Source organism: Camelus dromedarius, chromosome 20 (assembly GCF_036321535.1).
Source record: "Camelus dromedarius isolate mCamDro1 chromosome 20, mCamDro1.pat, whole genome shotgun sequence".
Taxonomy (NCBI): Eukaryota; Metazoa; Chordata; class Mammalia; order Artiodactyla; family Camelidae; genus Camelus; species Camelus dromedarius.
The window spans coordinates 10682325-10689685 of NC_087455.1; the positions used below are offsets into that span (position 1 = coordinate 10682325).

Consider the following 7361-nt stretch of genomic DNA (forward strand, 5'->3'; position numbering starts at 1 on the left):
GGGTTTCCCCTTCCACCTCTGCCCGCCTTGCTCACCCCACTCCCATCCATTCTCCTTGCTGCTCCTCCGTCACACAGGCCCACTCCTGCCCTCAGCCTCTAACCTGGCTCTTCCCAGGGCCTGGAACATCACCCGCTAAGGTGAACTTCTTCACCTCCTTCGAGTGGTTCCAATGTCAGCTTCTCAAGGGAGCCTGCCCTGAAGCCACCTGAACATCACAATCCAGCCCAGCCCAGCAGACCTAACACTGCTCGCCTTGTTCCCAGAGAGCACGTTCTCCTCTAGACACTGTCAGCATCCTCAGTGTAGGACGTCTACTGCTCCCTGTGTCTATCCCAGTATATAGCCAGCTCGCAGAAATCTGTGCATCCCCAACACCTAAAACAGTGCTTGACACAGAGCATGCGTGCAATAAATATCTATTGAGTTAATGAAAATAAACAGATAGATAAATAAATAAATAAATAAATAAATAAATAAATAAATAAATATCTGTTGAGTTAATGAAAATGAATGAATGAATGAATGAAGTCCTCAGCCTTACAGAGTCTGCAAGTTGGTGAAAGAAGACAGATACACGGTAGATCAGGGAATAAGTCCTGTCTCCGTAGGTTCCGGCTGCCGTCACAACATTCTACAGACTGGGTCGCTGAAATGGTTGACATCTCCTTCTCACAGTTCTGGAGGCCAGGAAGACCAGGACCAAGGCTCTGGCCAGTCTGGTTTCTGCTCAGAGCCCTCTTCCTGACTTATAAACAGTACCCTTCTTGCTGTGTGGTCACATGGCCAGAGAGAGGGCACAAGCTCTCCGGTATTTCTTGTGATAAGGGCACTAATCACTTCCGAGGACCCCACCCTCATGACCCCTGCTGTCCCCAGTCACCTCCCAAAGGCTCCATCTACACATACCACCACACCGGGGATTACTATTTCTCCTATGTATTTTGGAGAAACACATTCGGTCCATGACAAGTGCCGTGCACAACAGTAAAAACTCAGCAAGGGAACCGGGAGAAGGGGAGGCTGCTATATTATGAGTCAGCCACCGAAGAAAAATAATAATAATTACAAATTCAGCAACTGCCGCTTACACAGTAACTCCCACACGACAGCCGGTGCTAGGCACCTTAAATCTCTCAACTCCGTGCTGCCAGGGCCACTTGGCATTGGAGTCGGCGCAGTTTTTGCCAGCGCTGCCTCAATCCCTCTGCCTCTGGGGCTCCTCAGCTGGGTGGTGTGGGTAGAATGGAAGCTACAGGAGGGCAGGGATTTTCACCTCTTTTCTTTCCTGCTGGATCTCCCAGAGCTAGAACAGTGCCTGGTTAACAGCATCCACTCAGTAAACGACTGGCTCAACCAATCAACCTTCAACAGAGTAGCAAACGTTATGGCCAACTTACCAGGAAAAGGGAGTCCTGAAGAATGACAAATAATAACAACTGTTTTCATGGCTTCCTCTAGAGCTTACTCCCTCTGTGCTAAGTGCTCTGCCCCATCCCTGGGAGGAAGGAGCTGTTCACCTCCCTGTGAGGCAGCTTAAGTAATCTGCAAAAAAAGCAGGCGGATCCCTTAGGGATACCCTCTGATTCCTGTCCTTTCTGAGATCTCTCCTGATTTCTCACCTCTTTCTTCCCTCTCTCGGCCACTGTTTCATTCAGACGCTTGCAAAAAAAAAAAAAAAAAAAAAAAATCGAGTGACAAAGTAATAAAATACCCAGGAATAAATCTAACCAAGGAGATGAAAGACTTATACATGGAGAACTACAAAACACTGATTAAGGAAATTAAAGACTTAAAATAATGGAAAGATATCCCATGCTCCTGGACTGGAAGAATCAATACTGTTTCAAATGGCCATACTGCCCAAGGCAATCTACAGATTTAATGTAATCCCTGTCAAATTACCCAGGACATTTTTCACAAAACTAGAACAAATCATATTAAAATTTCTATGGAATCTCAGAAGACCCAGAATTGCCAAAGCATTACTGAAGAAAAAGAATGAAGCTAGAGGATAACCTTCCCAGACTTCAGACAATACTACAGAGCTACGGTCATCAAAACAGCATGGTATTGGTACAAAAACAGACATATGGACCAATGGAACAGAATAGAGAGCCCAGAAATGAACCCACAAATTATTGGTCTATTAATCTTTGACAAAGGAGGCAAGAATATACAATGGAATAAAGACAGTCTCTTCAGCAAATGATGTTGGGAAAACTGGACAGCTGCATGTAAATCAATGAAGCTAGAACACTCCCTTACACCACACACAAAAATAAACTCAAAATGGCTTAAAGACTTAAACATAAGACAAGACACAATAAATCTCCTAGAAGAAAACATAGGCAAAACATTATCTAACATACATCTCAGCAATGTTCTCCTACAGCAGTCTACCCAAACAATAGAAATAAAAACAAAAATAAACAAATGGGACCTAATTAAACTTACAAGCTTTTGCACAGCAAAGGAAACCATAAGCAAAACAAAACGACAACCTACGTAATAGGAGAAAATATTTGCAAAAGATGAGACTGACAAGGGCTTGATTTCCAGAATATATAAACAGCTCACACAACTTAATAAGAAAAAAAACAAACAACCCAATCCAAAATTGGCAGAAGACCTAAGCAAGCAATTCTCCAATGAAGACATAAGAATGGCCAATACGCACATGAGAAAATGCTCAATATCACAGAGAAATGCAAATCAAAACTACAATGAGGTATCACCTCACACCAGTCAGAATAGCCATCACTCAGAAGTCCACAAACAGTAAATGCTGGAGAGGGTGTGGAGAAAAGGGAACCATCCTACACTGTTGGTGAGAATGCAGTTTGGTGCAGCTGTTGTGTAAAACAGTATGGAGATTCATCAAAAAAACTAAAAACAGATTTACCCAATGATCCAGCAATCCCAGTCCTGGGCATATATCCAGAGGGATCTTTAATTCAAAAAGACACCTACCCCAATGTTCATAGCAGCACTGTTTACAATAGCCAAGACATGGAAACAATCTAAATGTCCATCAACAGATGACTGGATAAAGAAGATGTGGTATATTTATACAATGGAATACTACTCAGCCATAATTATTAACAAAATAATGTCATCTGCAGCAACAATGGATGACCCTGGAGAATGTCATTCTAAGTGAAGTAAGCCAAAAAGAGAAAGAAAAATATCACATGATATCACTCATATGTGGAATCTTAAAAAAAAAAAAAAGAAAAAGAAAGAAAGAAAAGAAAAGACAAATGAACTTATATATAAAACAGAAACAGACTCAGAGACATAGAAAACAAACTTATGGGGTTACCAGAGGGGAAAGGGGTGAGTGGGAAGGGATAAATTGGGAGTTTGAGATTTGCAAATACTGACTGGTATATATAAAATAAATAAACAAGGTTATATTGTATAGCATAGGGAACTATGTTTAATATCTTGTAGTAGCTTACAGTGAAAAAGAATATGAAAACAAATATGTGTATATTCATGTATGGCTGGGGCAGTGAGCTGTACACCAGAAACTGACACAACATTGTAAACTGACTATACCTCAATAAAAAAAAAATTTTTTGCCACCTTATGATCTATGTAACCAGAATGTTACCTTTACACATCACAATGTATTCAGAAACCGCTACTCCAAGCAGCAACAGGAAGTAATAAAAACCCAATAATTTTAAGAGCAATATTAGCTAAATTTTGCTGAGCGGTAACTCGGAGCCCAGGCACTCTGCTGTTCATCCCATTTCCTCCTCAGCCACCAATGAGGCTGGTGCTTTATCATCCCCATTTTATAGAGAAGGCAGGCTTAGAGAGGTGAAGCAACTTGCCCCAAAGCAACCCAGACCTGCACTGCCCCTCAGCAGTCTGGAGGATGCCTTCTGCTGCTTTGTGATTTCCTTCCTTTCTTCAGTGTACCTTCCCTCAGGGCAAACCCTCAGCTTCCCACCGCTTCTGGCGGTTTCCCATCTAAGAAGACAATGACTGGAGACTGGGTGCTGCTCATTTCTTTGAAAATAAAGCAGTTCTTGACAGGATCCTGATTTAACAAAGTACCAGGGTTGCACCAGCCACCCCACCGGAGGGATGAAGATTACCACCCCCCAACCCATCTCCACCCACTGCTGCTCCCAAGAAGTTCAATGTCCAGGAGGGAAAAGAGGTGGGCCAACATGTAACACTGGGGCTCAGCTTACCCACCAGGCACCAGCAAAACAACACCCCACACCCCCTGCCCACACTGTCCTCTCCAAAAAAAGAGGAAGAGAAAATAAAAGAAAGACAATTCAGAATTCTGAAATTAAAAAATGACTGAGGTCATTTTGGCCTGTGTTTGTGACTCTCATATTTAGAAGCTGGCATTACTTCTGTTTCAAATGACAGAGTTGGGAGAGGGGCCACCAACATCTCTGTATTGTCAGGGTTGCTCCAGGACCAAAACACACCCAGGAGAGAGGCAGGTAGTCAGGAGGCAGTTGGGGGTGGGGGTGGGGGATGTGATCCTAGGCAGAAAGAGCTCCATCTCCCATCTGCTGTGAATGTTGATAGTAATTCAGTGCTGGTCACAAAGCCAGGCAGGATGCCCGGATGCAGCATTTTGCAAATGCCTATAGATTCCTCACCAGAACGGGGCTCCTGCCCAACCCAGGCCCCAGAGGCTTTGTTCCCCAGACCCCCAGCCCAGCACTGAAGCCCCGCCCATAGCTTCTTGGCTCCACTGTTAGCAGAATAGGCCGGCCATCAGAGCAGGCATGTCTGATGTCCTCCCGCAAGGTCTGGGGTTTCTATCTGTGCCTGAGTGAGGTGGGAAGACTGGAGAACAGGCCTGGCCTTCCTGCTCCGGGCGGAGCAGCATTCTTAGCTTGTTCTTCATTTCACTGTCCCATAACTTCTGGGAGGGGGCCGGGGGACTCAGATGGCCCTGGTCCAAATCCCAGTGGCTCTACCACTCCCTCACTGTGTAACCTGGGGGATATTTTTAATCTCTCTGAGCTGTGGGTTCCTCCTCTGCCAAATATAGATAATAATAATACTGCTATCCTATATGGTTGTTGGGGATTAAATGAGATAACCCATCTACAGCCTTCGACGCAGGCTGGCCCACGGTAAGAACTCCATCACTGCTGGACATTTTACTGCAGCTGCCTTGGTGAGGTCACAGGGGCAGAAAGTGGGAAGACCACGCTTGGTCTGACATACGATTTCCATGTTATTACAGAAACTATTATTATTCTTAATTACTATTACTGCTCTTAGGTCCTTAGATGACTTAGGACCAGAAAAATGTAAGAAACAGAGGAGGAGCCTATGAAAGGACTCATTTCAGTCGCGTTCTCCTGTAAGACCTACAGTTTCTGAGGTTTTCTAGGGAACGTGCAGAAGTGACCATCAGAGGGGCTCATCGATGGTCAAAATTATTCCAGATTGTTGCTCTGTACCCATCTGGGGTCAGGGTCCCCCTGCAGACTCTGGGTGTATAAAGGAGAGGTCCCAGTCTCTTAAAGAGATCACAAATTAGCCTCCGGAGTGAAAACCCAGGGAAAGTGCCATGTCTACAGCCAACTGTGAAAGGAAACACAAAATAACAAGCTCAGGCACCCAGAGCGCCATCTGACATCTGAAACACACAGTGAAGCACAGCCACAAACAGGCCAGCGGCCACCTCGCCAAGGAACACGGACCAGCAACTCTCCAAGGTCCTCGCTTCCACAGGAAAAGGGTCAGTCTGCTGTTGCTGTGATCAAATTCAGGGAAACTCACACAAGGAGGAATAAAGGAAGGCTGTCTTACTGTCCACGAGACGCCTCAGTTGAGCTGCCTGAGAAAAATGTCCATCCCGGCAGGCAGAAGGCCCCAGGCATGGTAAACCGGGCTCCCAAACCCAGCCCCACAGCCAGCCTGCCTGCCTGCCTGCCTGCCACTGGGGGGGGGGGGGTGTTAAAGCACAAGGGAGTAACTGGATGTGGATGGTGAGAATTCACCAGCTTTCAGATCAGCAATCACACAAATCAGTGGGGGTCTGATAGTTCAGAGCCCAGAAGAACTCCCTCTTAGCTCAGAAAAGCTCCAGTCCTGGACAGACAGAGCACACTGGACAGCATGGGGCAGGGAGGGAGAGGAGATGGAGGAAGAGAGGAAAATCAATCAGAAAAAGAAACCGATTTCTTTTACTTTTCAAGAGGAGCCTGGTTTATGCAAAATTCTGCACTCAAAGTCCGGAGATCAACAATAACAATGAAAAGTCACCCTTCACCAGGCAAAACAACGTGACCACACAACGAATCCCCGGGGGAGTTCCTCGGGTACAGCATCACGATCGGCACAGGACCCACCGAGCCCCTCCATCACCAGACCCACACCTGGAACTCCAGCCAGGCCCTCGTGCCAAGGCCTCGGCCCACGAGGTCCTCCTCACCTCCAAGATGCAACTGCTCCCGAATGGTGGAGGCCAGCCCACGAGGCTCTGCCCAGCCAGGGATTCTGTGTTTGTTCTTCTGCTGCTTCCAGGAAGGTTTTTCTCCAATAAATCATTCAGGAAGTTCCACTCAAGAGTTCAGAGGATCCAGACAACCCCCTTCTCCACTGGTTAGAGCTACAGAAAGACTGGCTGTGACCACAGGACTGTGTCAAATGAACAAGCCTCGACTTGTCACCACCAGTATGCAAAACAGGCCTGGGACACCCTATAACAAACAGCAGAGCAGATACAGTCCCTACCTCCTCAGGGCCCCCGCCCACCCACCACACACAAACACACGCTTCTCCATGGTTTGCTCCAGCAACGAAACAGTTCAGTCGCCAAGACTCAGAGTGGTGCGGGAGGAGGGGGTGAGAGGGGGCTGCCAGCCTCTCTTTGGAAAATGGAAGACCAGAAAGGAGACATCAAAACCTCACCCTCATCTCCCCAAAATCCCTCACAAGTGATTTCCTCTCTTCTCTCATCTTACAGCAGTGCCTGAAGTCAGGGGCTCGAGTGAACAGAATATTCCAGGCCTGCCAACTCTCAGGAAAATTCACGGTGGATCCGTGCACTGGACACATGCAGCCTCATGGCTGCCCTTCCTGAAAGTCTACACCCAGACCACAAACACTGGCATAAATAGAGGCACATTAGCTTAGGCAGGGTAAACCTGGTTAAATCAACAATCCATCCGAAAAGAATGACCACGAGAAGACTGTAGGGACACCCAGAAAATCTGTAAATGTACTGCAAAAGCAGAGAAAGTTTCAAAAAACAGAGTTGCTGAGTTTTTGGAAATCACCTTGGGGGGGGGGGGGCGGCTGGTCAAAGGATGGAGGGAGCATCATATGGTTCACAGATTCTAGGTTAGCAAAAGGGGCCCCCA

At 46.4% G+C, this 7361-nt stretch overlaps 1 long non-coding RNA gene across 12 annotated transcripts in view; it reads right to left on the reverse strand.

Moving 5' to 3' along the window:
• LOC105096446 (uncharacterized) overlaps positions 1-6686 on the reverse strand; it is a 232075-nt gene extending 225389 nt beyond the window's left edge. For 3 of the 12 annotated variants that reach the window (XR_010377017.1, XR_010377013.1, XR_010377014.1), the window contains exon 1: positions 6431-6658. This is a non-coding gene — a long non-coding RNA (uncharacterized LOC105096446). Of the gene's footprint in view, positions 1-6430 lie in introns of all 12 variants that reach the window. The other 9 variants (XR_010377018.1, XR_010377016.1, XR_010377015.1 and 6 more) reach the window with 8 other exon arrangements.
• Between the last annotated feature and the right edge of the window lie 675 nt (positions 6687-7361).